Consider the following 24,633-nt stretch of genomic DNA (forward strand, 5'->3'; position numbering starts at 1 on the left):
CTAAGGTAGTGTTTGTCTTTGACCCTGAGGTGTGTTTCCTGTAAGCAGCAAAATGTAGGGTCCTGTTTACGTATCCAGTCAGTTAGTCTGTGTCTTTTTATTGGGGCATTGAGTCCATTGATGTTAAGAGATATTAAGGAATAGTGATTGTTACTTCCTATCATTTTTGACGTTATTTTTTAAATTTGATTGCTTAACTTCTTTTGGGTTTGATGAAAGGTTACTATCTTGCTTTTTTCAGGGTGAAGTTTCCCTCCTTGTATTGGTGTTGTCCTCCTATTATCCTTTTTAGGGCTGGGTTTGTGGATAGATATTGGGTGAACTTGGTTTTGTCGTGAAATATCTTAGTTTCTCCATCTATGGTGATTGAGAGTTTTGCTGGATATAGTAGTTTTGGTTGGCATTTGTGTTCTCTTAGAGTCTGCATGAGATCTGCCCAGGACCTTCTAGCCTTCATAGTCTCAGGTGAAAAGTCTGCTGTGATTCTGATAGGTCTTCCTTTATATGTTACTTGGCCTTTTTCTCTTACTGCCTTTAATATTCTTTCTTTGTTTAGAACATTTGGTGTTTTGATTATTATGTGACGGGAAGTATTTCTGTTCTGGTCCAGTCTGTTTGGAATTCTGTAGGCTTCTTGTATATTCATGGGCATCTCTCTCTTTAGGTTAGGGAAGTTTTCTTCCATAATTTTATTGAAGATATTTGCTGGCCCTTTAAGTTGTAAATCTTCACTCTCATCTATGCCTATAATCCTTAGGTTTGGTCTTCTCATTGTGTCCTGGATTTCCTGGATATTTTGGGTTACAAGCTTTTTGCATTTTGCATTTTCTTTAACTGTTGAGTCCATGGTTTCTATGGAATCTTCAGCATCTGAGATTCTTTCTTCTATTTCTTGTATTCTGTTGTTGATATTTGCATCTCTGTCCCCTGATTTCTTCTCAAGGCTTTCTATCTCCAAAGTTGTCTTCTTTTGAGTTTTCTTAGTTGTTTCTACTTCTGATTTTAGATCCTGGATGGTTTTGCTTAGCTCCTTCACTTGCTTGTTTGTGCTTTCCTGTAATTCTTTAAGAGATTTTTGTGTTTTTTCTTTCATGACCTCAGCCTGTTGACCAAAGTTCTCCTGTATTTCTTTAAGAGATTTTTGTGTTTCGTCTTTCATGACCTCAGCCTGTTGACCAAAGTTCTCCTGTATTTCTTTAAGTGTTTTTTGCATTTCCTCCTTGTTGGCTTTTGTATTCTCCTGCATTTCTTTCAATGATTTTTGTGTTTCCCTTGCAAGGGCTTCTAACTTTTGATCCATTTTCTCCTGAATGTCCTTCATGTGTTCCTGTACCAGCATCATGACCAGTGATTTTAAATCCAAATCTTGTTTTACTGGTGTGATGGGGTATCCAGGACTTGCTGGTAGAGGAGAATTTGGTTCAGATGTTGCCATATTGCCTTGATTTCTGTTAGTGACGTTCCTGCGTTTGCCTTTTGCCATCTAGCTCTCACTGGTGTTACTTGGTCTTGTCAGTGCTGGACTCACCAGTGCAAGCTGCCCCTTCCCCGTTGGCCTCTGGTGCACAGCTTACACTCTGCACTGCCTGTAGACAGGGTGCTGTTGTCCAGGCTGCTCAGATCCCGAAGCAGGCACCTGAAGGCTCCCGCTGGGGCCCGCAGGATTTATTGGAGCACACCGACTTCTCCCAGCTGGCCGCCCGGAAGCCCCCACTAGCCTCTTGAGGGACCTGGAGATGTGGCGGCCACCCAGGCTGATCTGAAGCGGAGAGAGTTGACCTGAGGGCTTCTGCCTGAGGCCTTGCCCCAGATTGTGTCTGTGGGCCAGATGGAACCCGTGTGCACCCCCCAGGGAGCTCCGAAGGTGTATGTTGCTGTGACCTCCCCTGTGTTCCGCTCACTCCACTGGGCAGCCGATTTCCCCAACCGGGCTGGCGCACACTAGGTTAGCCTTGTCGCCCGGGCCCTGAGTCCAGGCAAACGCCTGGGAGGCCAAGGTCCGAGCAAAGTTCCCCTAGGGCTATGACTGTTATTTGGGTCTGCCAGGTGACCCGGATGGCGGGCGTGCGCATCCGTGCTCCCCGAAAGCACCGGGAGAGTCTGTTGTGCTAATAACCTCCTGGGCGGGTTGACACACAGATGGCCCACCAAGCCGCCCAGTTCTTGGGGTCAGTCCTGTGCCTTTTGGGGCCTAGACCCCCGTTTTGTTAGCCTCAGGCTACGCTTGTTAGCAGTCTCTGCCCTCCCGAGCACTCTGGCTCCTGTAGGCAAATGGCGGCGCGTGCGCTGGCCAGGGCAAAAAAAACTCCTGGCTGGGTTGGCGCGCCGATGGCCACTCGAACAGCCCAGGGCCTGGGTGCAGGCCAACGCCCGTCTGGCTCAGACCCCTGCAGTGTTGGGCCTAGGATTATGTTTGTGTACCTCAGTCTGACCGATCTCTGGAGCCCGGGATCAAGATGGAGGTGAGTCTCTCCTGACTGGCGGGAAGCCGAGTTCTGAAGTGGCTTCCGTGCAGCGAAAGGCTCCACAGAACCGCAGCTGCTTGCCGCCCGGCTGGTCAGCGAAGGTCAGTGGTCGTGGGCGCAGGGCCTAACTGGACCCTGTGTCGCCTTGGTTCCACCGCTGATGGCCCTTCAGCTGGAGCAGCCACTGCTACCGCCGCCGCCGCCGCCGCCGCCGCCTTGGTGTGTGTTTTTAATTTTAGTTTTAGTAATGTTTCTTTTACAAATTTGGTTCCCATTCATTTGGGGCATAGATATTCAGAATTGATAGTTCAATTTTTCTTTTGATGAGTATGAAATGTCCTTCACAATTCTTTTTTATTTGTTGAGAGTCTATTTTATAGGATATTAAAATGGCTACTCCAGCTCATTTCGTGGTACCATTTGCTTGGAAATTTTTTGCAGCCATTAATCTGAGGTAGTGTCTGTCTTTTTTTCTGAGATATGTTTCTTATATGTAATAGAATGATGAATTTTGTTTATGTATCCAGTATGTCATCCTGTGTCTTTGGGGGGGGTGGCGTAATTTGGGCCCATAGATGATAAGAGACATTCATGACCAGTGATTGTTAGTTCCTGTTATTTTCTTGTTGAAGGTGGCATTTTGTGTGTATGCATTTGTGTGTTAGCATGTGTGATACTCTTGGTTTGTTGTGAGATGATTAATTTTTTTGGATTTGGTTTTTTCAAGATAGGGTTTCTCTGTATAGGCCTGGCTGTCCTGGAACTCACTCTGTAGACCAGGCTGGCCTTGAACTCAGAAATCTGCCTGCCTCTGTCTCCCAGAGTGCTGGGATTACACTCGTGTGCCACCACCGCCTGGCTGTGCCACCACCGCCTGGCTAAGATGATTGATTTTTTTATGTGTTCTTGGATGTATTTAACTGCCTTGTGTTACAGTCTTCCTTCTTTAATCTTTTGTAAGGCTCAATTAGTAGAAATATATTACTTAAATTTTGTTTTTTCATGAAATATCTTGTTTTCTCCATCTAGAGAAATTGAATGGTTTGCTGGGTATAATAGTCTGAGATGGCATCTGAAGTCTCTTAGGGTCTTCACGACATCTTTTCATATGTTTTGAATTTCAGAGTCTCTGTTGAAAACTCAGGTGTAATTCTGATAGCTCTCCCTTTATATGTTACTTGGTCTTATTCCTTTACAACGTTTAATATACTTTCTTTGTCATATAATTTATCATGCGTCAGGGGGATGTTCTTTTCTAGTCCAATCTACTTCATGCTCTGTAGGTGACTTTTATGTTTATGCCCATCTCTTTCTTTGTGTTAGGGGTGTTTTTTTCTATGAGTTTATTCAACATGTTTTCTGGCTTTTTGAACTAGTGGTCTTCACTGTTTCTTATTCCAACTATACTTAGGTGTGATCTTTGCACTGCGTCCTTAATTTCTGGTATGTTTGGATTTAGGAATTTGTTTACTTTGTATTTTATTTGATCAATGCATCCATATCTTCTTTGATATCTTCTGTGCCTGATATTTTCTCTTCCATCTCTTGTGCTCTGCTAATAATGCTTGCATATGTAGTTCTGTACTTCCTGTTCTCTTTCCTAGGTATTCCCTCTCTAAAATTGCCTCCATTTGTGATTTCCTTATTGTTTCTATATTGATATTTAGATATTAGACCATTTTGTTCAATTCTGTCACTGGTTTGATTGTATTTTCCTGTATTTCCTTAAGGGATTTGTTTCCTCTTTAAGAGCTTCTGTTTTGTTTGCCCTTCCCCCCCCCCCTCTATTTAAGGGAATCATTTATATCATCATTAATGGCATCTATCATCTTCTTGAAATGACATTTTAGGTAAAAAACTTCCTCCTCAGGAGTGCTAAAGTATTCATGGTTTGCTGTAGTAGAACTGGATTATGATGCCAAATTACATTGGCTCCTAATGTGTGTGTGTGTGTGTGTGTGTGTGTGTGTGTGTGTGTATGTTTTAAATATTTTCTTTATTTGTATTTCAAATTTCAACCTCTTTCCAGGTCTCTCCTCCAGAAACTGCTTATCCCATTTACTTTTGCAATCTGGTTTTCTTGGTGATAACAGGCTTGGGTGTTTCTGAATCCATCCCCCTAAGAGACAGTCAGAGCTGTGTGATCTTGATTAGAGCATGCCTCCTGGAGGCAATCAGTGTTCTGTTTAGAGTCACCCTCCTGTGTACGTGGTTATTGCTGACAGCCTGTGTCCTCCTGGGAGACAGGCGGGGCTATGGGGCCATGGTACAGGCACCCTGATTTTCAACCGTGGCAGGTAAAGGTGCAGACCAGAAGGTTGATGGAGTTCCAGTAGAACTGGATAAATATCAGAATTCAGGGTTTTACCAGAGTCCCAGCTGGTGGGACCAAAGGGGAAGGTGTCTCCCCTGTATCTCTGGTTAGCTCACAGCTCCTAGGACACAGGCAGGCCTATGGGGACTGGGAGCAAGCATGTTGATTTGCTATGGGTGCAGATAGATTTGAACAATAGAAAGGCCTATACAGATTGTGAAAATATCTTCACTGACCTTAAAACCAATAAAGAGCTAATTTCCAAAATATATAAACCAAGAAGTTATACATCAAAACAACAAAAATCAGAACTAAAAAATGGGTACAGATCTAAATAGAGAATTCTCAAAAGAGGAATCTTGAATGGCTAAGAAGCACTTAAAGAACTTTTGAACATCCTTAGGCATCAGGAAAACACATTTCTAAGATTGTGCCTTACACCAATCAGAATGATTCAGATAAAAAGGCAAAAACTCAAGCCATATGATAATCAAACACTAAATGTGCATAATAAAGAGAGAAGGGGAGGAGTTACAGGAAAAGGGAAACATTTAAAATGTAAATAAAGAAAATATCCAATAAACAAAACCTAAGTATCTATCATCAGAGTAGGGAATTTAAAAAATTTGTTCTATAAACGCAACAGAATATTTTTGAGCCTTAAAGAGAGGAGTGAATCCTTTTTCCTTCCTTCCTTTCTTTCTTTCTTTCTTTTTTTCTTTTTTTTTTTTTTTTTTTTTTTTTTATAAATGAATGTTACCTCATGAAACTGGGCAGCTTTATAAAGGCAAAACGACAAACCAGAAACCTGAAGTTTGGGAAAAAATATTCTCTAATCCCATGTCCAACAGAGGCCTAATACCCAAAATGAAAAAAAAAAAAAGACTCCATACAAATCTGTCTGATGAACCAATGAGTTACATTTGTTCTCTTTAGATGTGTGTGGTCAATGATTGTGTGTGTCTGTGTGCGCGTGTGCGTGTGTGTGTGTGTGTGTGTGTGTGTTTGTGTGTGTGTGTGTGTTTTGAGACTGAGACTCACAGGGAGGGGTTTTAGGTGGGTTGGGCTTGGTCATGTTCTCCTTGGAGGTAGGAACCACAGGAAGCAGCACTTAATTCTGTGGGCAGTGGGTGCTTGTCCTGAGGACACGCCCCCTAAGCAAGAAGGCACGCCCCAGTCCTGACACGCCCTCTCAGAGACACGCCCACAGTGAGGGCCACGCCCTTCTGCAGGCTCTGCTACTCCCAATGCTTTACATGACTGACCTGGTTCACTGTGTAATAACAAATCCTCTGCATGACCTGGAGGGTTGAGGGTCAGGGTGGGGTCTGGATGTGAGTGACAGAATGGGTGGGGCCTAGGGACAGGGCGGGGAGGATAGAGGCAGGGGGCAGGGCCCACACAGCATCAAACACAGGCATGGAGGTTCAAGGCGGGCTCTGGATGTGAGTGACAGGGTAGAGCGCGACTAGAACCTGAAGAGGCCCTGGTGAAGTGGGCACAGTCTAAGGAAGAGGGTGTGCCTGAGGACTGAGTCCGCACCTGGGCTTGGTAGGCGGGGCAAATACAGAACAGGATGTAGATAATGGAGAACAGGAAGTAGGGCTGGGAAGAACTTCAGTGACAGAGGAGGAGAGTGGTCAGGACATGAGGGCGTGGTCGTTCAGCTCCGCCCACTCGCAGGAAGGGCAGGATGTCCTCAGCAGCAGTGGGAACTTCCTGGTGACAGAGGGCCCTGGGGGCGGGGGCTTGACGTCATCAATGTGTGACCACTCTCCTGCTCATCTGCTGCCCTGGGCTCCCTGCCTGCCTGCCGGGAGTGGCCGGATAGAATCACAGTGGCTTCCAGTACTGCGGGCTGGAGGCGGGGCCGCGCGAGGGGGTGGGGCCGGTGACGATGGACAGACTCACAGGGCAGTGAGCCTTTTCAGTGAGAGTCTTCACACCTGGCCCCACCCACTCCCGGCGAGGCCCCGCCCTCAGGTCTCTAGGCCCCTCCCACCTAGAGCATAACTGTTCTCACAGGGGAAGTAGAGGCGGGGATTCTGCGGCTGGGGGCGGGGCCTGCGACTGGGGCTCCTCCCTGTGGCATGGGTCTGTGGGGGCGGGGTCACATGGCCCTGGGTAAGGGTCTCAGGGTCCCTGGGTCAGGAGACCGCAGCGTCACAGATGGGGTGGGGTTAGGAGGTCATGGGGTCACAGGCTGACTCAGGCCACTCCTGAACCTGTCACTCTCCCCTCTGCGCTGCCCTGTAGCAGCTGTGGGGGTCACGCCCCCTCCCCTGTCACTCTCTCCTGTCCCTCTTGTCACTCACCCCTTGCCCTGCCCCCACTCCGCACTGTCTCCAACCCCGCCCTGCAGAAGCGGTGGCACTGCCACAAGCCTCGCCCCCAGGAAGAAGTCACTGCGCAAGCTTTTAGACTCAGCCCGCAGCACAGGCTCTGGGGAGGGAGCAGTGAGAGTGACCCCCGAGTGACCCCTTCTCGACACCATCAGTCCTCTCACAGGTCACTCTCAGGTGTGCCTGAGCTGAGGCAGCCATAGGGATCCGGGAGCCCGTCACACAGCCCGCCGCTGCCCCGCCCCCTAACCCTCAAATCTTCCTGTTCACGACCCCGCCCCTGTGACATCCGTGATCCCTCCCCTCTTCCCATTGCTGTTGGAAGTCTCACAGACAGGGAACAGGAAACAGGCAACACCAGGCCATCTTTTCCAGTGCCGCCCCCCTTGCGGGGTCTTCTAGGTCACAGTACAGGGACTGGGCACACGTGCGCATGTGCAAGCTAGGGGCAGGAGCGGGTCTGCGGGGGTGACATCAGGGGTGGGGCCAGCTGTCACCAACATGGAGATGGTAATGTCTTAGATTCTATTGCTGTAAAAACACGGTGATCAAAAGAAACATGTAAGAAAGTGTTTATTTACTTATGTACCTTGGTCACAGCATACTGAATGTAGCCATGGCATGAAATTGGATGCAGGCACTCATGAAAGCGTGTGGAATAATGTTGATTGATTGCTTCAAGTCACTGTTGTCTGCAGTCTTCTTTCTTTTAACTCTAAGAATAACTCACCGAGAGAGGGGGTACTGTCCACAGTCAGTACCATCACCGTATATTAATCATTTATTAAGTTCAAGGCTTACACACAAAACCACAGCTCAAAATGATGGTAACCATTCCTTAGTTGAGATTCCCGGTTCTCAATATCTTTAGGATTTTGTACTTATGAATCAAACCATTTTCCACCAATCTATACTAATTAGTGTGACAGTACTGTCCTGGGTGTAAGTTCTAATTTGATTTTTACTTAAAATTTTATATGATTAAGTACTACATTGGTTAAGACAAAGAAAAATGATGTTGAGTATCATCTAATATTTTCATATTATGAAAGTTTCAATGAGGTAATTTATCTTTGTCCGTCTGTATAAAATTTGAATCTGGTCAAACTAAAATAACATAACACTTTGGGACAAAGATACACCCTAGCAACCCTGCACTAGAAGCCAAGATGGAGAAGACCTCCACAACCACCATGACCTTCCCCCTGGTACTATGGTAGTCAGGGGGGAAGGTGATCCAGACAAGCACAAGATGAGAGAGATTAGCAGGATGTAGCTGAGAATGCGGCTATTGGCCTTCACAATAGGAGTATCCTTGAACTTTACAAAAGTGACTAGTACTAGAATTGTGATGGCTGAGAAGGACAGAGCCATGGAGCTAGAGCTATTCCCAATGGATCTTCATAAACCAGAAATGTCACAGCTCTTTGGAGGCAGTGAGTTTGCTCAACTTGGCATACTTATCAACTGGACACCTCATACATTGTTCCATATCTGCTGGAGAAAAACAATAAAACCTTACAAGATATCATAATTTTGTAGTTAATAATTATGTATTTGTATTATTCAGAGAATATATTAATAAGTATTTTGGTATTGAGCATCTAATCCAGTCCTTATTGCTGTAGGGACCACTGACCTAAGATTGCTCTCTATTAGTCTATGGTTTGTGGTGAAACAAAACCCCATCACAGGGAATGGAACAGAAAAAATATTATTCATTAAATGAAAAAGAAAGAAAATAATTATAAATAATAATGTGCATAATCTCAGATTTTTAATCCCTCAAACCATAAATTCACTATTCACAGACAAATGTAGTGTGCAGATGTACTTATTGATGTCAGTTGATGAAATGCATTATGCACTTGGTTTGATTTTTGCGTTGTGCCATTTGCCTGTATCTCCACAGAGGAACCAGAACATACAATTCCTCAAGTACTGTTTGCCTAAAGGAATATTTTCATTCTTGATGCTATATGCCTCATAGACATGTGCATGTTCCTCTCATTTTGGTACAATCTCTTTATTCCCAAGTATTCATTCCAAGCACTATTCCATCTCTTCTTTCTTGAAATCTTCACTCTTGTTCTGTTTGACAGAAAAAAGCTTCATCCTTGAAGCCATATAAGCTTTTTGTTCATGTGTTTTGTTGTGTTTTTTCAAGACAGGGTTTCTCTGTATAGCCCTGACTGTCCTGGAACTCACTCTGTAGATCAGGCTAGTCTCGAACTCAGAAATCTGGCTTCCAAGTGCTGGGATTAAAGGCATGTGCTACCACTGCAGGGCACTCATCTAAGCTCTTAAACTATATGTCGTTAAACAACAACTGTTACCCTAAGCATCTAGTCTTTGTCAGGGACTGAGATGGGTGTTGGAGGGAAACATTATGGACTGATCATGTAGTCAAGTTTATTTGTACCAAAAAAAAAAAAAATCCATGAAAAATAAATGTATTCCTAGATTATGCCTAAAGATTGTCTTTAAAAAATTGGTACCCATATATGTCCTCCTAAATGTTTTCTTTATACTATAAAATCAGTAAGCAGCATGTTGTGAGAGAAATGAATTGTGTGTAGAAGATATTGCAGGCTATTTGCAAGGTCCAAGAAGAAGTTGACATTATTTAATTGATTAAGTTCTGAAACATGGAGATTTTAGAACTTCAGTTTCCATGTAGGCCATACCATATTTACAGTTTGGAAAGAGAAAGATTAAAATTCAGCATATCTTTCTACATACAAGCATGTACCTGTTTCATTGGAAACCTAATTTTCTGGGGACTGAACACAATCACAGCAGCAGTCTATTGTTTCTTTCTGATGAATTTTCCTAAATCCAGCAGTACATGCCACACTACACAAGGAGAGAACCTAAGAAACATATAAATATTATATAATATGTGTGTGTGATAGTATGTGTGTGAGTGTATGTGTGTGTGTGTGTGTGTGTGTAGTTCATGTATACATAATATGTATAATGACCCATAGATTGATATATGGGACAATAACAGATATTGCTATAAATATTCCTCTGTTAACCAGTATTTCTTAACAATTTCAGGCATATTATTATTATTTTGTATTTCCCTGCAGTACACCAAATGTCATACAATATTTTCTACATCATGTAATATTATATATGCAACTTTCAGGTTGTAGCAATGTCACGCTCAACCTCGCCGGCAAGGAAGACGCAACACCAGGGAGTTTCTTCCTTCTTGCAGTTTATTTCAGGAACCTTGAACAAAGCTTATTTTCTTCTTTTGGCGGCCCCGAGATCTCTCCCTGCCTGACCTTATATAGTCTACTCAGACCTGTCTGCCATAGAGAGATTACCCGCTACTTCCTCATAGGTAAACTAAGTGAATTCTTCATTAGCATGTAAGTGTGATAACGAACACAGCACACTGTGCATGTACTAAAGTAATTTACTACCAGGGAGCTGCATCTGGCCAGCACCATCTTGTAATGAGGATGAACAAAAGGTGGCTTACTACAGATCACCTTTTTTGTTTTAATAGAAGCCGTCCCAGGTCAGGGCTAATCGGATCACTGGCATTCTGCTGACCAATGACCCCTGTCTTAGGTCATCTCTGCCACGACTTGGTATTACCCGTCAAAGGGTTACCCTATCGATCACCGGGCCCCATGTCAAAGGTTGATCCAAGCGCCGAGAAGTTGCCCGTCTTTGGGTATCATTGGATTCCAGACAGTATAGTATGTACAGTACTATATGCTCAGTGTACCCTGGAGCGAAGGCTTCTAAGATTTTAGAGAGGCCAGCCACACAGAGACATCTTCCTGAGGTTCCATAGCTGCAAGAGCCTGATAAACTATGGCTCTATGAACTGCATGATCTCGTCTAGTGCAGCAGAAGCACCAAAGGCAGACGAAAGCTGCTAAGCACATAAGAGCGGCTATAGCTAACAACCCAGCCCACTCTTTGATCCAAGAAAAGGCACTGGAGATCCACGAGGTCAGGTCCTCCATGGTGATTGGCTTCAGTCTAGAAAAACTATACATTGTTGGCACTCCAGCACAATCTGTCGTGCATCTGCATGGGAAAGATGGAATTTTTGTTGTAATGTCCTAGCTGAAACATGAAATTGCTGATGAAATCTTCGTGCAGCTTCCAGGGATGAGGGCAGGAAGGCATATTCCATTCTGGTGTATCGATCAACAAGGCCATTGCCCTTACTCAGCGGGCCTGGCAGACCAGAATGGACTCTAAAATGTTGTATAAAAAATTTTGAATCCCTGGACCAGATAATTTTCTGTAATTCCTTCATTAGGTGGCTCACCATACTAGTAGGTTTTATGGAGCCAGATACTTCTAATACCCTAACAGCATTCACCACATAAGATGAATCCGAATGTAAATTAAATGGAAAGGAGCATTTTTTGAAAACTTCTAACACAATTTGCACCTCAACCACCTGTGGGGAGTCAGGCTGATATTGGCATAAAACGGGCTCATTATGCTTGATCATATAAGCTCCACAGCCTGTTTTTGATCCATCTGTAAATATATTGGGGGCACCCGGCAATGGTGCTTGTGCAGTTACTTTTGGAAACACCACAGGATGTTCCTTAAAAAATGAAAGCAAAGGATGTCTGGGATAATGATTATCTATTAATCCATCAAAGCAGCAGCGCAATATGGCCCAGTCATTAATCGTCCCACACAAAACCTGCGCCCGAGAGGCAGTATAGGCAACGATCAGTGATGCAGGATTCTTCCCAAAAAATTGTAGACATTGTTGTATCCCTAGAAGGGCCAATTTAGCAACTGCAGTAGGGTAATGATCAATAGATTTTACTGGTGAGGCTCTAGGATGCACCCACAACAGGGGACCTTCCTGCCATAGCAGGCAGGCCTGTAGGCTGCAAAAAGGTAGACAAAATGCATAAAGCAATTTTCTTTCTTTCTTTACAGCGAAACAACACTGCATCTTGCAACCCTTGTTCTACTCTCTTGAGGGCTACTCTAGCCTTCTGTGTTAATATTCGGGGTGAATCCATGGCCAAATCACCTGCCAAGAGGCTGAACAATGGCTTCAATTCATAATTAGGGATCTTAAGATACATTCTAATCAAATTTATATCTCCTAGCAATGGAAGGACCCTATGACAGGGCAATGGCCTCGACCCGACCCAGTACTTCTACCGGGAAGAGTCCATGTTTGTGCTTTTTCACATGAAGAAAATGTGCACAGTGGTAGCCAGAAATGAAACAATGCTCCCTTCCTGCTGATCCCCTTACTGATGATGATAATGGTTCTTGCACACTGTGAAGTCAACTGGGCCTTTGTTCCTGACCTACCACTGATATATTCAGCAGTGTGGTCCAGACTGAAGATTCTCATGCTTGGATCTCCCTGGACAGAGGAGCCAACTTATAATAAGACTTTGACTTTCAGTGCATTTTGTTATGGCATTTGTTTGCTTTGTAAATAATAGTATGGGTGTACTTCTGTGTTTCCTTGAAATTGGAATCTCTCATTAACTGGTCTTGTTAAATTACTGTTGTTTCTTCTATCGTATTTAATGTAAGTTGTACTGATTGCACACTTACTTTTTTATATTTTCCTTTTATTATTAATAATCATTCCATTCATATACATCTCAAAAGATATACTACTTCCCAGTTACCCCCTCCAACACACCCCCATCCCATGATATCTGACTTTCCAGTTACCCTTCTGCCAGCCCCCAACCTACATCTGTCTCTCTTACTGTGCCAGTATGGAGGAATGGATACAGAAAATGTGGTATATTTACACAATGGAATACTACTCAGCAATTAAAAGCAATGAATTCATGAAATTTTTAGGCAAATGGTTGGAACTGGAAAATATCATCCTAAGTGAGGCAACCCAGTCACAAAAGAATACACATGAAATGCAATCACTGATAAGTGGATATTAATTAGCCCAGAAGCTCTGAAAACCCAAGACATAAGTAGCATATCAAATGACTCCCATGACAAAGTAAGGAGAGGGCCCTGATCCTGGAAAGGCCTGATCCAGCCAGCATTGAAGAAGAGCACCAGGACAGAGAAAAAGGAGGGAGGTGATAGGAGAATGGGTGGAGAGAAGGCTTATGGGACATATGGGGAGGGGGGAACCAGGAAAGGGGAAAGCATTTGGAATGTAAACAAAGAGTTTAGAAAATAATAATAAAAAAATAAAATGATAATAATAAGAAGGAAGTACTTAACTTGCTAAACCTGCATCACCTATCTCAGATCTAAAGGTTCACTGAAAGTTTAAGAACCAAAAGTAAATATTATTAGTAAAGTTTTATAGACATAAACCCAGTCAGTATTTATTCTTCTGTCCTAGCACATATAGTAAATCATTAGTTCCCTTTTTATGACATTGGGTTAACGGTTTTACAACCTGTTGGAATGTGCTCTGAGTAGGAAAATGTCTGGTTACTTTCTAACGGGAATTACCTGGTGACACTTGGGAGACTGGCAAATTCTCACTGCTGTTTTGACTATTAGAAAATTACCTAATAGCAGTCCCACTATAAAAGAGCTTAATAATCAGATATAATTTTGGGAATTTTTATAGGATCATCATTAACACTTAAGAAGTCATCTATTTGTCTATACAGCATCACTACAAGGCAGTACTCTCTCATGGATCAGCAGAGATCTGCTTGAAAAGGGTGTGCTATTACTTAGGGGTTGTTATATATGTTTAGTATTAATGGAAAAACCATATTAATAGAAGGAATCATTCCTAAAATGAATTCCCTTTCAGCCTTGCAAATAAGGGCGACCTGACACAGATCATATAATAATCTGAAACAGGCCATCTTGGGAATATCACCTGAGAGTTATTAGATTTTCCCAGTATTGTTCCTGACAAACCTGTATCTTATAGTTTTGTGTAAGTTTTCATCAATTTATTTTCTAAGTAGGTTTTTTTATCAAAAGAAGTCTTAATGAATTATTACATATAAACATACCTTATGCACTGTCAATACTAGTAAGCACTTTTCTGTATTTAGTACTACATTTGATAGTTGTTTTATTTCAAGGCTTGTAAAACAGTATTCCATGATCTTCCGATTTCAATCTATGGCAAATATTTATTAATCATATTACTAATATAAGAATTATAATAACTGTATGCTATTTTAATATCTTCTTTTTATTTTTTTTAAATATTTGTTTTATGTAAGTACACTGTACTTACATAGTAGGTACATACATTTTATGTAAATACACTCTCATTGTCTTAAAATATTATAGAAGAGGGAGTCAGATTCTATTAGAGATGGTTGTAAGCCACCATGTAGTTGCTCAGAATTGAACTCAGGACCTCTGGAGGAGATATCAGTGGTCTTCACCACTGAGCCATCTTTCCAGGCCACAATATTTTCCAACAGATTCCCAGGATCTGAACAATACATATTTTTATTTCAGTTTATCTTCTTTAAAAGGACTGTGATTAAACAAGTGATAGTAAAGTTTGACTGGAAGGCTCAAAAGTGTAGAATTATGTCTATTCAGAAGCAGACAAATATTTGAGTTGATATTAGTTCTGAGTTATAACATTGAAGCCCTAAAGTCCACTGTGAGTTCAAAGTGGAAGTTTGTAAAACCATGGGTATAATTCCCATCCCAGAATGAGACCTTGCTCAGTCTCCATGAAATGAAGATGTACATTTCCCATTATACACATAAAAAATAATTCCGTGATATACATTAATTTTATGTTCTTACTATTGTTGAAAATAAATCCCAGTGTCTACACAGTAAAGCTCTATCCCACAAAAGAAATGGAGAACAATGTAAACCGTAATTGTACCCACAATGCCACCAAAACCTACTAGAAAAAAATCATAAAGAACAGAATTTTACAAACAAATCTTAAAAGAACTTCACAATGAAATCTCTAATAGAATTCAGACTGGATGAAACAGATATATACACAATGAAGGTTATGATATGGGAAACTTGCTTTTCAATTCAGGAAGAAATTCTGATAATTTAATGTCACAGCATATTACACTGGAATATATGAACCCTTTTTTACATAGTGTGTGGTTCAGCCCATGCCACACACCTTTATTTACTCTAGTTGCAATACCCAAAAGCCCTTAGTATTCACTTAATCTCAAACAGCATAAGTACAGTTAGTATATAGAAGGAGGCAGCCATGTTTGAAAGTGTTGTCTAATTGAATGGAAGAAAATGTGAAATGTCCATGAAAGATCTGACAGAAGAGAATATGCCCAATTCTCCTGAGCTGAGAGAGGAAAGGGAAGCTACGTAAGGGAGAGAGAGTACAGAAAGAAGAGAATAGTAAAGTAAGACATTAGAGTGCATGAGCAACAGTACAGTGCAGTTGAAAAGGTAGAGCAATGGAGAAATAGAAGGAAGCCCTTTTACTGGAAGTGTTTTACACAGTCAGAAGAGAGAACATGGTATGTACAGCTAAAGACAGAATGTGCAATAGAAAGAGAAGGAGACATGAGATTAGAAATGATAGCCACAGTTAATTTAAGGCCAAGCAGAGCAGTTCAATGCCTGAGAGGAGAATCAGATTGAATAAGTCAGCAGGGAGAGAAGGTTGAGCTGGAAGAGCTGAGATGAACTAGCCAGGTAGGATTTGAGAATGATCAAGAAAGTGGGAACTTGTTCAGCAGCAAATTTCAGAGGCTGAAAACTCTCTAGACCTAGATAAGATTGTATAGAGGCTAGAGGCTTTCAGTCCTAGGTAAATAAATGGAGGCAGTAAGCCTCCCAGACAACAATTACAATAGGAGAATAAAAGTTAATTTTACAGCACTGTAGAAAATCTAAAGTTGCTTAGTATAACAGCTCTCTAGAATGTAAGAAATTAAGAAACACACCTCAGTACACTAAGGAAAAGAGACACAAACCTGAAGCAAACGTACAGAAAAGTTCAACAGTAATTATAATACTCTAATCAGGACTAATTCCACAAAGCATCAGTAAGAACACATGTCAAGGACAGGAATATATTAAGAGTGGACAGAAAGCAAGTGGACAATTTGTAGAAAAACCAGACCATTCACTCATTTAATAAAGATCTTAGACTCCCTGAGAATAGCATTCATTGTTTCAAAAATTGCTATGCAAATGGGGTAAACAGGCAAGGTTGTCAATTGACATAACCAGATCAGCATCCTGTGTTATACAATCTCAATCTGCCAGACAAGGCATGGCCACTGGTATCATAGTAACAAGACTATGTGTGGGTAACAGATGGTTTTCTGGCTCAAGATGAGGTCCAATCCACAGGAAAAAAAATACATAGTTAATACTGGAGATCTGGCTAAAATCCAATAAGGAATGTCATAGGACATAGAAGGAATCTACCTCTGACAACTGCTTCATTTCTAAATGACGTTTAGACCCATAGCCTAATGATGCTTTGATTCTGGCTACAAGAAACATTGTTTTGAATGGGAAACAGCTATATAAGAGCCTCAAAACTAATCAACTATTAACACAAACAGACTGCAGATTTCACTGCCTACCATGGAATATCCATGTCATCACATCTAACATTATTCTCAGTGAAATTTTCCAGATTCATAGATGAAATAGAACATGGAAAAATCAAATTTGTACCCTTGTTCTACTGACAGGAGAGACCCACCCTACTCATTGTTCCATCTGTCTAACACACCTGGATCCTTTGTGAAAATCTCCTTGGCCTTTACCATGCAGGGCCCTTAGTTTCAATTTATAGTTATGCAAATTTGGCTTTTCAGATTGATACCTGAAAATGGGGAAACAGTGCTCAGAAAGATCATGGAACATTTCCAACACCTGGCAAAAGGATAAACATGAAGGAAAGAGAAGATGTCATGAGAATGTCTCTTTTTCTATAAGGATTTCAGTTTACCTTATGAGATGTAAGAGTCAGTCACACAGTTAACACACATAGAGTCCTTTTCCCACTAACACTGAGGAGGAGCAAGGAAGAATCAAGAAACTATCCTGATGCACAGAATGCAGACTGTTGAAATTCTCCAACAAGAGGTCTCTGAGAAAGCCCTGAGTGCAGGGTCCAGGCATTCCCACAACTGAAAATAGTTCACAGTGTGGAATTCAACAAACCATGAATGTCTATGGGCAGAGGGCTTTTCATGAAATAAGCACCCATTTTTCCTATATATGTGATCAATCATAATTATTCAAAAGATGCTGTCTAATTCTGATTTAATCTTTAGCAAGTTTTCTACTTAACACAATGTCTTGGCCTGATCCTCTCACAGCATGCTGGACTGAACATTGGAAGAATTCAAAGAAATTCAGGAAAAATGACTAACTGTGGTGCCTATTGACATATCAGTGCAGACATTGTTGGCTAGGTGCTGTTTTGGCTCCTGGTTCTTAGTTAGCTAAACCCTCCCTTCTCATCCTCAACACTGCCCCCATCTCATGGCCTGCTTCATTCTGCACCCAACCAGATAAATCTGACTGCTCTCTCCCTCAGGCTGAAATGCCAAAAATTAACCTGTAAGCACCACAAATTCAAGAACAGTTTTCTTCTTGGAACGCTGAAGGTTGCAAGTCTTATGAAAACAATAAAGCCTCATAGGAACCCCTGTGGCATGTGACCAAAGTCCATCTCTTAGTCAGGCTGTAATATTTAATACAACTTGCTTGCAGGTTAGAATTGGATTTTCTCTGATAACATTCTGCGTTAATAGAACCTACAATCTACATTTCCTTCAGCCATAGCTTGCTGCAATCCTGTCTTCACTTTTCATTCAAACCTAAGGTGAAACATTAATAAATAAGCCTATGAAGACACATTTCTGAATGCTGTATTTACAAATACTGCATTTACCTCAGTGTAAAATTAATGGAGAGTATAATCTTTCTTGATAAATATTAACATTTAGAGTTATATGATGGTATTTTGTAACATATATTTTCTAATTCAATCAAATATTCACTGGTCCCTCATATTACTAATATTTAAAAAGCTCTTTCAGAATCCCTGTTCATTTCCCTGGAGATGGGGAAATTAAATGTCATATGGAGGAAGGGGGAGTTAAGAACAATAGGTGAAGTTGAATTCAAGGAGCTTTATTAAGGCTTTAGCAAAGGGAACTCCCATGTACAAACTTCAGATACTGCAAAGGATCTACAAGATTATTTTAGAAACATATCTGGCAACCATAAAATTAATTAAAACATCAACAAAACCATAGTTCATAGAATCTCAAACTTCCAGACCATGGTGAGATATATACAACACAATTGTGAGAGTGGCAGCAGAAAATGCACCCCTGCTCCACACCCCTGCTCTGTGCCTGCCCCTTTCCCAGCCCAACAGCCCCTCTGACCTGGCAGGTGACAGGAACAACTTGTGAATGTGCTAGAAGGCCAGAATAGTAACTGCAGCTTTAGGAAGTTTTCAGGTTCCTCAAACACTTGGGACTATTCTCCCACCACTAATTTCAGACCAGGAGGTAGTGTATCTTAAAATGGTTTTCCACAATTAGTGATTGTCCAAATCCAGTGAGCTTCAGGTGCCATGGCCTTCAAATGTTATGGTTAATTTCCCTGCTCCAATGACTTGCATCTTTCTCAATCTGAGAATATTTAACTACACATGACTCTAAAAGAAAGATCACCTGGACCTATTTTGTGCACCTTCACCATATGCTTGCTGTACCAAAGAAAACAATTGTATGAATAATGGTTATAGAATGAAGGCGATCATGCTTCATGAGGGGTAATATGTAAGATGGGTTTTCTTTGTGCAGAATTTAAAATTTCTACATGACAATGGAAATCTCTGCATATTTGGGATAAAGATCTCTAAGTCATCAAGCTGTAGGGACTAGATCCATTGAACATGTGCATAGGCATCACCAGAACTGTACAGTTGGTTGCAATTTCCAGACTGTTAAGAGTTATTCCAGACACCTAACTTTCATTTGCCTGGTGTTTGGGCTTCAACATCCTTGATGCAACAATTAACAGAAATTATCTATGATCATTTGAAAGGAAGGATCTCCACTGCTTTGACAACTAGTAAGATTCTACTAATGACAAGGTCCTTTATCAAGAACAATGCAATGTTATCCCTTAGTAGTTTCTCACAAGTTAAACAATTTATTTTTTTTAGAGCAAGGAAAAATATGTAGTGATGTGGATTTGTTCACTGCAATATAAACTTTTCTTTGATCTTAATATTGTGAGACTTTCTGAATTTAGTGTAAGTATTCTACTATATTGCATTAGCTTGGAGTAAAGACTTGCTCATGTTTTTTTCAGTTCTTCCAATTGTATTTCGAGGATGTTTGGATTTCTAAACTGAGCATGAGCATGTACCTCATCTACTGCTCAAAGGACATAATTTCAAGATTATAGATTGCCATTTGTATGATGAATCTGTTAATTTCAATGAATTAACATATGAATTTCAGATAAAGATAATACCTTAATAGTAAGCTGTTGGGGTTTTCTTCAGAATGTATATTCCGAGGTATATATAGTTTTATCACTCTATAAATGGTAATTAGGTTCCTATTGAAATGGATTATATCTATCTCAAAGAAAATTTTGCACAATGTTATATTCTTATGGCTTCCCCACTGGTCTTCATCTTGAAATATTTGAGAGTCAACAAGTAAACATTCAAAGAAAGCTTTCCTACATAGTCACATTTTCAGAGATTCTCTCAGCATACATAGTTGCCATTATCTGAGATTTGAACACTGCGAGAAGGTTTACAAAAGTTTTTCAAAACCATATTAATTATTTTTCAGAGCCCCAAGTGTTGTAAAGAATAAACCCTGAATAAAACATATGCAACATTTTCCCATCACAAATACTTTCTCCACAAATATGTGTGTGTGTGTGTGTGTGTGTGTGTCTGTTTTCCCTGACCTGAAATGAAGTCAAAGATACTTTTGTATACATTTGTTAAGATGCTTGCCTGTATATATTCTCTGTTAAATTCTAAGATATAGGCCAAAACTAAAGGATTCATATCTTCAATATTTTTGAAAAGTTTTCTCTTCTTAAGGATTCTATAATGAATTTTAAGATGACATTTCTTCATAAAGGATTCTCCCATTCACTTCACTAATGCATTTTCTCCACTGTATAAAATCACTGTGATTTCTCAGAATGAGGTGGTGGTAATGCATTTGTAACATAAGATTTGTAATATATGTCTCATGTATGAATTCTGTGATGACTTTTCAGATGGAGTTTTGGGGTAAAGCATTTGTCATATTCACTACATTTTTAAGGTTTCGCCCCTGTATGAATTTTCTGATGATGTCTCAGACTGCCTTTTTCAGTAAAGCATTTATCACATTCACTACATTTGTAAGGTTTCTCTCCTGTATGAATTCTCTCATGATTATTCCGACTGGATTGTTGGGTAAAACATTTGTCACATTTACTGCATTTGTAAGGTATCTCTCCTGTATGAATTCTCTGATGAATCCTAAGATAGTTTTGAAATGTAAAGCATTTGTCACATTCAGTGCATTTGTAAGGTTTCTCTCCTGTATGAATTCTCTGATGAGTCGTAAGACGGGACAGTCGGGTAAAGCATTTGTCATATTCAGTGCATGTGTATGGTTTCTTTCCTGTATGAATTCTTTCATGGATTCTCAGAGTGACTTTTCCAGTAAAGAATTTGTCACATTCACTGCATTTGTATAATTTCTCTCCTGTATGAATTTTCTGATGATTATTAAAATGGCCTTTGTGGGTAAAGCATCTGTCGCATTCAATACATTTATACAGTCTCTCTCCTGTATGGATTCTCTGATGACATCTCAGAGTTTTTATGTGGCAAAAGCATTTCTCACATTCACTAAATTGTAAAGCCTCTTGCCATTATTGTTTTGTTTCTGCATCAGTTTATGTTTAGGGACAAAATCAACAACAAATTCTGTATTGCTGTTTCCTTGCTTCGCTATGCGTATTCCTTGATTTACACTAATGAGAGTACACTCATTTAAACATTTTACAAAGTCATTATACTTGCAAACTTCTCTGGTTTTCCCAGTTTTGTGTCTTTTTAGATTTGAGGATTGGAGAGCAACATTGCCGTCATTAGTTTTATAAGGTGTACTTTGGGTGGAGTCATTAATCATGTTGCTAAGCCCATTGCATTTAGAAGACTTCTCTTGTATCTTCACATGGTCTTGGACAATGTCTTGTACCTTGCCATGTTTTCCACATATGAGATGATTTGCTGAAAAAAGTGCAAATAGAGATTACATGGATTACTAAACTGGGGAGAAAGAGATTCAATAATGGTTGTTTGCTGACATTTAAGGTTAACTAGACCTAGAGAAGTTATTCTTTTTCCCTAATGATTACATGGATTCTCAGAAGACCCTCAATTCTGATCTACATCAACTGACAGGAAATGATAATACTGTACTAAATCTTATTTTAAAAACTGTACCTTGCAGAAGCCAGGCCAAAAAAAGTGATTGACAGTTTTGAATTTTCACAAATTATATCTCTGAACAAAGTAACTCTAATTTTTGACTATGTCTTGATTCACAGTGAAATTGTGCAGCTTTGGTTGGCTAAGAATTCATGATATAAAATGAATCCTCTACATACACTTGTCTCAGCATCCAAAAGGTTGGATAAATATCATTCAGTATTAGCACTAAACAGAGACCATATGCCCAAATGTAAATAAATAAGCAAAATCAAATTTTCCAAATTAATAGCACTACATCCAATTAAAAACTTGTAAATTATTAAAAAATCATAAATAAGATTTTCAGCTTCTCTGGGGACACTGTAATCTTGGTGCTTCTGAAGGTCCTCTGTATGTAGGGCAACAAGCACAGTCACAACCACTGGGATTCCCAAGGATCCCATTGTCCTCAGGCCCCATCATCTCCCAAAGCCCTCACTCCTCAAAATCCACTCATTTTCCAGTCAGCACCATTTACCTGCTGCTCCAGCTTGACTGCTCCTCTGAATGCACCACAGTCTCAAAGCCTTTAGGATGTACACTGGACACAGGGAAAGGACAACTGTTCTGCTTCACACAGGACAACAGACCCCACAGTCTGAAGAGCTCCCTGGAATACAACAACATGCAGGGCAAAAACTTCACTGCTCTTCCTAAAACTCAGTAGTCTGAAAACATCTCTGGAAATCTGCTGCAGCCACGGCAACAAATTAACAGCTTGCCTGCACCTATGACACCATGGTCTGAAGGCCTCACAGGGTGTCTGCTATAGCAAGGACCACAGGTCAATCAGGAGACTGGAAACAACCCAGGGAAACAAGAGGCAGACACCAGACAGAGACACCCGGTCCAGCTATCATATCACTAGGTATAGCCAAAGGATGAGAGGCATGCACAAGACCATAAGCAATATAAAAGTCCATTAACATAATCCGCTGTATAAACTAACTGAAAAAACACTCGGTTATCTCATTAGATGTATGAAAAATTGTTTTACAAAAAACAACACCCCTTCTATGTTAAAAGTATTGGAGAGATCAGAAGTTCAAGGCTCATACCTAAACATAATAAGAACAATACACAGGAAATCAAAAGCCAATAACAAAGTAAATGGAGAGATAATTCAAGCAATCCCACAAAAACCAGGAACTAGACAAGGTTGGCCTCTTTCTCCCTATCTATTCAATAGAGTACTTGAAGTCCTAGCTAGAACAATCAGACAACAAAAGGAGATCAAGATGATTGGCAACAAAGAAGTCAAGTTATAATTATTTGTAGATGATATGAGAGTATACATAAGCAACCCCATAAATTCAACTAGAGAGCTTCTAATGCTGATAAACAACTTCAGCAAGGTAGCTGGATATAAAATTAAGTCAAATAAATCAGTATCCTTCCCTTATAAGAATGATAAACAGGTTGAGAAAGAAATAAGAGATACAACATCCTTTAAAGAACTCACAAATAATATAAAATACCTTGGTGTGACTCTAATCAAACAAATGAATGATCTGTATTTTAAGTCTCTCAACAAAGACATTGAAGAATCCCTCATAAAATGAACACGGACTGGTACAATTAACACAGTAAAAGTGGCCATCATACCAAAAACAATCTATAGATATAATGCAAACTCCATTAAAATTCCAACACAATTCTTCAAAGTTATGGAAAAAGCAATTCTCTAATTCGTAGGGAAAAATAAAAAACACAGAATAGTTAAAACCTTTCTTAATAATAAATCGTCAGCATTCCTGAACTCAAGATATACTACAAAGCAGCAGTGATAAAAATGGCATGGTGTTGATACGGAGACAGAAACCTTGATTAATGGAATAGAGTTGAAGACCCAGAAATAAACCACACACTTAAGGTCACTTGGTTTTTGACAAGGAAGCAAAAAAAATATATATTGGAAAAAAAGAAAACATCTTCAATAAATGTTGCTGGTCTACCTGACAGTCTGTATGTAGAAAAATGAAAATAAATATATATGTATCAATGTGCACAAAGCTCAAGTCCATATACAACTTCAGCGGATAAAGGACTTCAACATAAAAAATGATACAATTAATGAAAAAAAAAAAAAGACAAACTGGGAAAGAGCCTCAAACTTATTTTCACAGGGAGATATGTCCTAAGCAGAACTCCAATGGCTCAGGCTCTAAGATCAGGAATTGATAAATGGAACCCCATGAAACTAGAAAGCTTTTGTAAAGCAAAGGACAGAGTCAATAGGACGGCATGGGAACCTAAAGATAAGAAAAAGAAATGTTTTCTACCCTCGCATTTGATAGAGTGCTAATATTCAAAATATATAAAGAACTCAAAAGGCTAACTACGAAGAAACCAAACAACCCAACGGGAAAAAAAAAATGGAGTCAAAATCTAAAGAGAAAATTCACAAGGCAGGGATCTCAAAAGACAGAGAAGAACTTAAAGAAATGTTCAAAGTCCTTAGTGATCAGGAATATGCACATCAAAATGACCCTGAGATTCCTCCTTACACCAATCAGAATGGCTAAGACCAAAATCTCAAGTGACAACCCATGCTGGCCAGAATGTGGAGAAAGAGGACCATTCTTCCTTTTGTTGCTGGTGGTACTACAAAGTGGTACAACCGCTCTGGAAATCAATCTGGATGATCCTCAGAAAATTGGAATTACATTTGCCGGAAGACCGAGCTATATCAGTCTTGTGCACATACATGAAATATGGCCCACCTCTCCACAGGGGCTTGTGTTCCACTATGTTCAGAGGGACCTTATTTGTGACAGCCAGAAGTTGGAAAAAAACAGATGCCCCACAATGAAAGAATCAATACTGAAAATGTAGTTCATTTACACAGTGGAATACTTGTCAGCTATTAAGAACAAGGACATGATGAGATTTGCAGGCAAATGGATTGAACTTGAAAATTCCATGCTGAGTGACATCACTCCAAACCATAATCACATGTATAGTATGAACTCAATAAGTGGGTATCAGCCAAAAAATTATATAATACACAACACACAACCCACATGACTAAGGAAGCTTAAC

At 40.3% G+C, this 24,633-nt stretch overlaps 3 protein-coding genes and 1 pseudogene across 26 annotated transcripts in view; 1 reads left to right on the plus strand and 3 right to left on the minus strand.

Moving 5' to 3' along the window:
• Positions 1-24,633, plus strand: part of LOC127681600 (oocyte zinc finger protein XlCOF6-like) — a 1,434,619-nt gene that overhangs the window by 868,104 nt on the left and 541,882 nt on the right. The window lies entirely within an intron of this gene.
• LOC127681615 (oocyte zinc finger protein XlCOF6-like) overlaps positions 1-24,633 on the minus strand; it is a 988,257-nt gene that overhangs the window by 809,566 nt on the left and 154,058 nt on the right. The window lies entirely within an intron of this gene.
• Positions 1-24,633, minus strand: part of LOC127681617 (oocyte zinc finger protein XlCOF6-like) — a 1,149,846-nt gene that overhangs the window by 716,711 nt on the left and 408,502 nt on the right. The window lies entirely within an intron of this gene.
• Positions 1-24,633, minus strand: part of LOC127679735 (zinc finger protein 665-like) — a 350,610-nt pseudogene that overhangs the window by 313,083 nt on the left and 12,894 nt on the right.

This window comes from Apodemus sylvaticus, chromosome 3 (genome assembly GCF_947179515.1).
Source record: "Apodemus sylvaticus chromosome 3, mApoSyl1.1, whole genome shotgun sequence".
Classification (NCBI taxonomy): domain Eukaryota; kingdom Metazoa; phylum Chordata; class Mammalia; order Rodentia; family Muridae; genus Apodemus; species Apodemus sylvaticus.